The sequence below is a fragment of the Tamandua tetradactyla genome, chromosome 1 (genome assembly GCF_023851605.1).
Source record: "Tamandua tetradactyla isolate mTamTet1 chromosome 1, mTamTet1.pri, whole genome shotgun sequence".
Taxonomy (NCBI): Eukaryota; Metazoa; Chordata; class Mammalia; order Pilosa; family Myrmecophagidae; genus Tamandua; species Tamandua tetradactyla.
Window position 1 is genome coordinate 202,032,893 of NC_135327.1, and position 8,689 is coordinate 202,041,581.

The following is an 8,689-nucleotide window of genomic DNA, read 5'->3' on the forward strand; positions in this document are numbered from 1 at the left end:
ATTTCTAGGTAATTGATACTATAAATTGGAATAGTTTTTTTCTGCAAGTCTATGAAACAGGGTGCCATAAGCACAGAGACAAGAGATTTGTGATTCAGCTTTCCAGCTTGTTAGGGGTGAGTGGCTAGTCACTCTGCAGCAGTGAAATACCTCCATAGGGAACAGAGCTGCTGCGTTCGAATACCAATTTGACTGAAATTAAACATGCATCAAACTCTTTTTCTTTACCTTTGTGAGAAAGGGCACAAAAGACAAATGGCTTTAATCAGAAATTAGTTATGAGGGAATTAAGTGTTCTTCTAATTATACCTACAATCTTTTAAATGATGAAGCTTATTTTATTTCTTAATTGTTGAAATAGAAACAACTCTCCTGAAATTGCTTTGTTCAAAATATAAGTGCAATCGTTCATTGGATATTATGGTCTACTTTCCAATGAGAAGGGTGAAAGCATTAGTAGTTCCAAAGCAGAAGAAAATTCAAAATACTTCACTAAAATGTTTCCTCCCATGTCAAATAATGTTATCTAATATTGGAATAAATTTGTTTCAGTGATATTTCTTGAACACAGAGACCTTTAAAACTTTTAAATAAATCAGCTATTTAATGAAATTGGGAGAGGAATATTTCATGCCAGTATCATAAATGTAAATATTGTTTCATTAAAAGCATGAACAAAATACAAACCATGTATTGTTTTCATGCATGACACTGTACCTCTGAAAAAGCAACAGGTGATTGTTAGAACTAAGTTCTCAGTTAAACTGAACTCTCAATTATGCAGAACTAAGGTTTTTTGCATGTTATTTCAATCAGTTGATATTTATTGGGCATTTATTTGTCCAGCATGATGCTAATTGCTAGGAAGTGCAAAATAAATATAAGAAAATTCTCATGCCCTCAGAATCCTATATATTCTACTTGGAAAAGTAAGATTGATGGATCATAACATATCAGTAAACAAGTCAATGTTTCAGAGTGCACTGTGTGTTTCATAGTAAATATCAATACAATAAAGTATTAAATTGCATGGAAAAGAAAACAGTATGATAGAAATATATGAACTGTTTATTATATCTCAAAGGACTTAGAAAAGATGTAGCTGGATCAACTACTAAACATTGTACTCAAGCTACTCTATTCCTTAATACTAATATGCTCTTCCTTACGGGTAACAGCAAAAGGGGGAAAGTGTGAACTTTGGTTGGGGTTAAGGCAGAAGAAGGATCAAAATTTGAAATAAAGTATACTATCACAGTCTTTTCCATTTTAATAATCTCTTTAGAGTCAATGCTTTGCGTTTCAAAGATGCCTGGGGTTTCTGTGTTCTTATGGATAAAAAAACAAAAGGCACCTATGACCACTCACCTATTACCACTCACTGTTTTTGACTCACTACTCATCTCAGCTTTGGAGGTTGGTCTAGCCTTATCCCTGGATGGTGACTGCTCAGATGCAACCAGAATTATCAGGCCTTTGGGGTCTATGAAGCCCTGGCCAATGAGGCCAATAGTGATGAAATACTCACACCAATAATTCCTCTTGGTCCTGCAAATTGGTCCACCTGGCACTTCTGAATCCCCTTAGTAGAAGCCAAGGGAATATCCGGATTCCCTTCATACTCTTTGCGGCCACGGGAAAGCCAGAAGTATGACCTCAAGCTCATCCTTTTAGCACATTCCTCTATTACTGCTTTGGATGCAGTACCCAGCTCTTCTAGTTTGCTAGCTGCTGGAATGCAATATACCAAGAACGGAATGGCTTTTAAAAAGGGGAATTTAATAAGTTGGTAGTTTACAGTTCCAAGACCGAGAAAATGTCCCAATTAAAACAAGTCTATAGACATGTCCAATTTAAGGCATCCAGGAAAAGATACCTTGGTTCAAGAAGGCCGATGACGTTCAATGTTTCTCTCTCAGCTGGAAGGGCACACGGCAGCATCTGCTGGCTTTCTCGTGGCTGTACCGAAAGAGGGACTATCTCCAAAATGTTTCCTCTTTTAAAGGATTCCAGCAAGCAACTCCATCTTCAGTGGGTGGGGACACACCTCCATGGAAATCATCTAATCAAAAGTTACCACCCACAATTGGGTGGGTCACACCTTCATGAAAACAATCAAAATGCTCCCACCCAGCAATATTGAATGAGGGTCAAAGGGCATTGCTTTTCTGAGATCCACCACAGATTCAGACAGGCACACCAGCCAAATGTAGAGCTCCTTGAAGAGGAGTGGGGAAAATGACTCTCTGCTTTTTCTTTATCTTCCACATGCCACCCTTCTGGCACTTGAACTCTGTGAGGGAAAATCAGAACATAATGGCTTCTGTCTACTTTCTCTACCAACCCACTTCTCTCTTCTACAAGCCTATGTGTCAGAAAAAGTCAACTTTTATATCCCCCTCCTCGTATTTTTAGTTCTCTCTATCTCTGGCATAGTCTTATTCACAGACCTAGTTCTTCATAGATGTGCTGATTTGAAGTTGCTATGTACCCCAGAAAACCTACGTCTTTTTCCTGATCCAATCTTGTGGGGACAGCTGTTTCTTTTAATCCTGATTCAATTTTGTAGGGTGCAAACTTTTGATTAGATTATCTCCACAGAGATGTGGCATGCCCAATTGTGGGTGTGACCTTTTGTTTAGACGGAGATGTGACTCTATCCATTCAAGACAGATCTTGATTAGTTTACTAGAGTCCTTTAAAAGGATCATTTTGGAGAAAACAGATGCAGACACTTGGAGAACAGTTGCTTCAGAGCTGATAGAGACACTTGGAGATGCTTGGAGTGCTGACAGAGAGAGCAGATGCCCAGACAGGGACATTCGGAGCCCAACAGACATCACCACATGCCTTCCCATGAGATGTTTAGCAAGGCAGAACCCAGAGTTGTGTCCCAGAGGAGCTAAGTGAAGGCCCACAGACACTTAGAGAGGAACCCACTGGCATCAGATGCTGGAAGAACTGGAACCAGAAACAAGGACGAGCAGATGCCAGACATGTGCCTTTCCATATAACAGACATAGGCCCTTCTTTGAAGTTAGCTATCTTTTTCCGGATGCCTTAGTTTGGACATTTCTATGCCCTTAAAACTGTAAACTTGTAATAAATTCCTTTTATAAGAGCCATTTTATTTGTGGTATATTGCTTTCTGGCAGCATTAGCAAACCCATACAATAGGTTAATATGAATAAAAGAATTTAGTGAAGATTTTCCTCTCTGAATGAAGCCTGGGGTTCATGATTATTTTGTCATCCCAGAAATCCTATTTGTGATATCAAAAGGGGAATAAATGTCATCTTTTTATTTACATTCCTGCTTTAACAATTAAATTGTCTCTGGACAAAGAGATAGCTCTAGAAGAAGAGGACTGAGATCATAGAAAGAGAATAGCTCATTAATATATGTTTAAAATATTATTTCAGTAACATCAGATAACCAAGAAATTATGGAGGATTGGAGTTTCAACTGGTATTTAAGGATGAATAGAATATAAGTGAATATGTTGGATGGGGGAGAGGCAAACTGGAGAAAACCTTTTTTCATTATAAAGTTATAATGAAAACTATGAGCTATACAAAAATTTCTGAAAACAGGGGTTTGTGCAATACAGAATTTCCTGGGCACTGTCTGAGTGTGGTATATATTTAGGGATGTCACCTAAACTTTCTATATTTACAATCCTGGCCAATAAAAAACTGCTTTCCCCAAGTTCACTCAATGGGGAAAGAATTATCAATTCAACAAATGATGCTGAAAGAACTGAATATCCACAAGTAAAAACAATGAAATTGGACCCCCACCTCAGACCATATAAAAAATGAACTCAAAATGGATCAAAGTCTTAATTATAAGACCCAAAACTATAAAGCTCTTAGAATAAGACACAGGAAACATTTTCAGGACCTTATATTAGTCAATGTATTCTTAGATATGACACCAAAAGTCCAAGCAACAAAAGAAAAAAACAAATAAATTAGACTTCATCAATTTAAAAACTGTGCATCAAAGGACATTATCATGGAAAGTGAAAAGACAACCTAGAGAATGGTAGAAAGTATTTGGAAACCATATATATCTGATAAGGGCTTGTCATGGTCAGGTTCATGTGTCAACTTGGCCAGGTAGTGGTACCTGTTTGTCTGGTTGGGCAGACAAGGGCTGGCCTGTCTTTTGCTTTGAGGACATTTCATAGAATTAAATCATGATCACATCAACTACATCCACAGCTGTTTCCATTTGTAATTAGTCAAGGGGAGAGTCTTCTTTAATGAGTGATGCTTAAGTTAATCACTGGAAGCCTTTTAAGGAGGATTCAGAAGAAACAGGTTCTCTTCCTGTTTCAGCCAGCAAGCCTCTCCCATGGAGTTCATCCAGACCCTTTATTGGAATCGTCAGCTTCACAGCCTGCCCTACAGATTTTGGACTCTACGTTCCCATGGTTACGTGAGACACTTTTATAAATTTTATGTTTACAAATATTTTCTGTTGATTCTGTTTCTCTAGAGAACCCTAACTAATACAGGGCTTAATATCCAGTGTATACAAAGATTGCCTACAACTCAACAACAAAAAGACAAATAATACAATTATTTAAAATGAGCAAAGGACTTAAATAGACATTTCTCTGAAGAAGATCTATCGATGGCCAATGAGCATATGAAAAGTGGTTTAAGAAAATGCAAATCAAAATGAAAACAAACTAGAATGGTTATTATTTTTTAAATGGAAAATAAGTGTTGGTGAGGATGTGGAGAAATAGGAACCTTTAAACATTGATGGTAGAAATGTAAAATGGTGAAGCTTCTGTGAAAAAACAGTATATCAGTTCCTCAGAAAGTTAAGTATAGAATTACCATATGACCTGGCAACTCCACTTCTACATATATATCCAAATGTATTGTAAGCAGGGACTCAAATATTTGCCCACGGGTGTTCACAGCAACATTATTTGCCATTGCCCAAAGGTAGAGGCAATCCAAGTGTCCATCAACAGATGAATGGAGAAACAAAATATGGTATATACACAAATGAAATATTATTCAGCTATAAAAACAAATGAAGTTCCGATACATGCTACCAAATGGATGAACTTTGAAGACATCATGTTGTGTGAAACAAGCCAGAGAGAAAAGGACAAATATTTTATGATATCATTTATATGAAATAATTAGAATATTCACATTCATAGAGTCAGAAATTAGAATACATGTTACCAAGAGCAGAGGTGAGGTGGGAATTTAGGCTTAATTTTTATAAAGTTTCTGTTTGAAGTGATGGAACAGTTTGGGTAATAGATGGTGGTGGTGATAAATTCACGTAATTAAATATTGTGAATGTAATTAATGCCACTGAATTACATTCTTGAAAATGGTTAAAATGGGAAAAATTATGCTATACATATGCTACCAGGATAATTTTTAAAAATCCTGTAGAACTATACAACACAAGGAGTGAACCCTAATATCAATTATGAACTGTTCTAGTTTGCTGGCTGCCAGAATACAATATACCAGAAATGAAATGGCTTTTAATAGGGGAATTTAGTAAGTTGCTAGTTTACAGTTCTAAGGCCTAGAAAATGTCCCAATTAAAACAAGTCTATAGAAATGTCAATCAAAGGCATCCAGGGGAAGATAGCTTGGTTCAAGAAGGCTGATGAAGTTCAAGGTTTCTCACTCAAGTGGAAGGGTACATGGTGAACACAGTCAAAATTTCTCTCTCATCTGGAAGGGCACGTGGCGAACACAGTGTCTTCTGCTAGCTTCCTCTCCTGGCCTCCTGTTTCACGAAGCTCCCCAGGGCATTTTTCTTCCTCCATCTCCAAAGGTCACTGGCTGGCGGACTCTGCTTCTCGTGGCTATGCCGTTCTGCTCTCCTTTCTCTGAATCTCTCTCATTCTCCAAAATGTTTCCTCTTTTATAGGACTCCAATTAACTAATCAAGACCCACCCAAATGGGTGGAGACACATCTCTACCTAATCCAGTTTAACAATGACTCTTGATTAAATCACATCTCCAGAGAGATGATCTAATTCCAGTTTCAAATATAAGGTATTGAATAGGGATTAGAAGAAATGGCTGCCTTTACAAAACAGGATTAGGATTAAAACATGGCTTTTCTAGGGTACATACATCATTTCAAACCAGCACATGAACTATAGTGAGTAACAGAATTATAACAATATTGATGCATTGACTGTAACAGAAGTATCACACTAATGCAAAAATTTAATAATATGGAAAATTGTATGGGGGAAGTATATGGAAACTCTGTACATTCTACATGATTTTTCAGTAAACCTATAACTGTTCTAACTTAAAAAATTGTTACCATGAGCCTTGCATAACTTTCAGTTGTCAAATAAATACTCAACAGTTACTCCAATGAAGAGAAAATTTCAACTAAACAAACTACCTAATGTTATTGGGGCTATGATAGTATCAGGAAATACAGTAAAAAGAACCACAAATTAGCTAGCAAACATTGTAGCTGGAACTCCAACACAATTCTAGTCTTTCCATTATACAACATTGCCTCTTTTACTGTTAGAATTCCTAGAATTTTATAAATTAGGAGACAATGAGGAGAGTGGGCTCTCCCTTTTAGCAGTTATTGATTGTTAATTTTCTCAGCTCAGCCCATCTACAAGCAATAATGCTATACTACCACACTGGTCCTATCAATGAAATTGCTCCACACTTCTTTTCCAGATGCCACAACCCTGGGTTACAATAAGATGTGTGAGTATAAACACTGCATTCTGCTTAACAATCTACCATTCTATTGCTAGTTTTCTCTTCTTTTTCTTTTTTTTTTATTTGGAGTAGGGGTATCCACACAGTAAATATGCCATATCCTATTTTTCCTTGAGTCCATGTTCACACTGTAAATACTTCTCAATAACAAGACTAGCTCTGGAGATGTAATAGAAAATATAGGTACCCAGAATTTTCCATCAGGATGCTCAGTGTCTACTCAGCCCACAAATCAGATTGTTTTCCTAGTTCTCCCATCTAGTTCAGGTGCAGGCTTCCACGGTTTACTCCTATAGTATCACATTCTAGTTACCTCCCAGGAAGTTCTTAACCACCATCTTAAGCACAGCCACCAAGATCTCATGGCAATCAAGACTGAAAAACTAGTCAAAGAGACCAGAAACATCAAAACCTCCTGACTGTTGTTCACTTCAGCATCACATATACTGAAATTGGAATGATGCATAGAAGATTAGCATGCCCCCTGTGCAAAGATGGCATGAAAATTTATGAAGCATTCTATATGCTTGGGAATGGTTGAGAAGAGAAAGTTTATGTCATATGTTATATATGTTTTCACAATTTTAAAAAGTTAACTACAGAGATAATGAAAATTAAATGCAATAATACATGATCCTGGACTAGAGATAATAATGGAGAATAAAAGGGTCAAAAGGATATTGTTGGAACAGTTGAAAAAAGTAGAATATAGGCAAAAAGCTTTATACCAATGTTAAAGTTCTTGAACTTGGCAACTGTATTTAAGGTGGTCACAATATCCTTGTTCTTAGAGAAATGTACGTAGAATTATTCAAGAAACAAGCATGATAAATGCAACTTTCTCTCAAATGCTTATAAAGCTGATAAATAGACAAATAGATGGATTAATAGATATATAAATAGAATGATACAGCAAAGGTGGTACAAGGTTATAAATTGGTGGATCTGGGTGCCTGGAAGGAGACGTTAATGTTGGAGTTTTCTGTATGGGTTTTATATTACTTTTGCAACTATCCTGTAAGTTTGAAATTGTTTCAAAATAAAAGTTTAAGAAAAAAAACTCCTGGTCAGACCATTGCATACACATTGGATGTTTTTAAACCCTTATTATGGATTTGTATGGATTACATATTGAACATTCAAGAACCCCTCACACAAGTTCAACAATTATCAACATTCTCCTTTTATTTACCGCAACCACTCTCCATTTCCCACTCAATTATTCTTGCTTTGTTTGTTCAAATACATTGAAATGCACAAATCTTAACTGAAAAACTTTGACAAATAGATATACCTGTGCAACTATCAATGATATTGAATCTGGTGGATCTGGGTGTCTGGAAGGAGACAATGTTGGAGTTCTGGTATGGGTTTTATATTATTTCCGCCTTTTCAGAGAGTTGCCTCATGTCTTTCTCCAGTCAGTCCCTTCAACATCAAAGACAGCTAATGCTCTGATATAATTCATCATAGATTAGTTTAGCCTGTTGTTGAACATCATATAAATGGAATTACACAGAATGTGTTGGCAGGGAGGGGAGTGGAGTCTGGCTTCATTTTCTCAGCTTAATGTCTTTGAGAATCATTCATATTGTTGCTTTTATAAGTAGCTTATCGATTTCTTTTTTTAATGAGTAGTAGTCCTTTATATGAATGTACCACAATTAGTTTAAACTTTCACTTGTTGATGGTCATTTGACTCATTTACAGTTTTTAACTGTTGTGACTAAACGTGCTATGAACATTCATATGCAAACCTTTTTGGACATAAGCTTCCCTCTTTGTTTGATAAATACATAATACATAGGAGGGCAATTACTGAGTCAAATGGTTAGTATGTATTTAATTTTATATTTTATTTATTTGACATTTTCCCAAATTGTTATAGTACTTTACATATTCTCCAGAAATAAATTAGAATTCTAGTTGCTTC

The 8,689-nt window shown here is 36.3% G+C and overlaps 1 non-coding gene across 1 annotated transcript; it reads left to right on the plus strand.

Moving 5' to 3' along the window:
- Positions 1-7,177: 7,177 nt before the first annotated feature.
- On the plus strand, positions 7,178-7,285 carry LOC143653501 (U6 spliceosomal RNA). Its single transcript, XR_013161335.1, has one exon. It is a non-coding gene; the product is annotated as a U6 spliceosomal RNA (small nuclear RNA).
- The last annotated feature ends 1,404 nt before the right edge of the window (positions 7,286-8,689 follow it).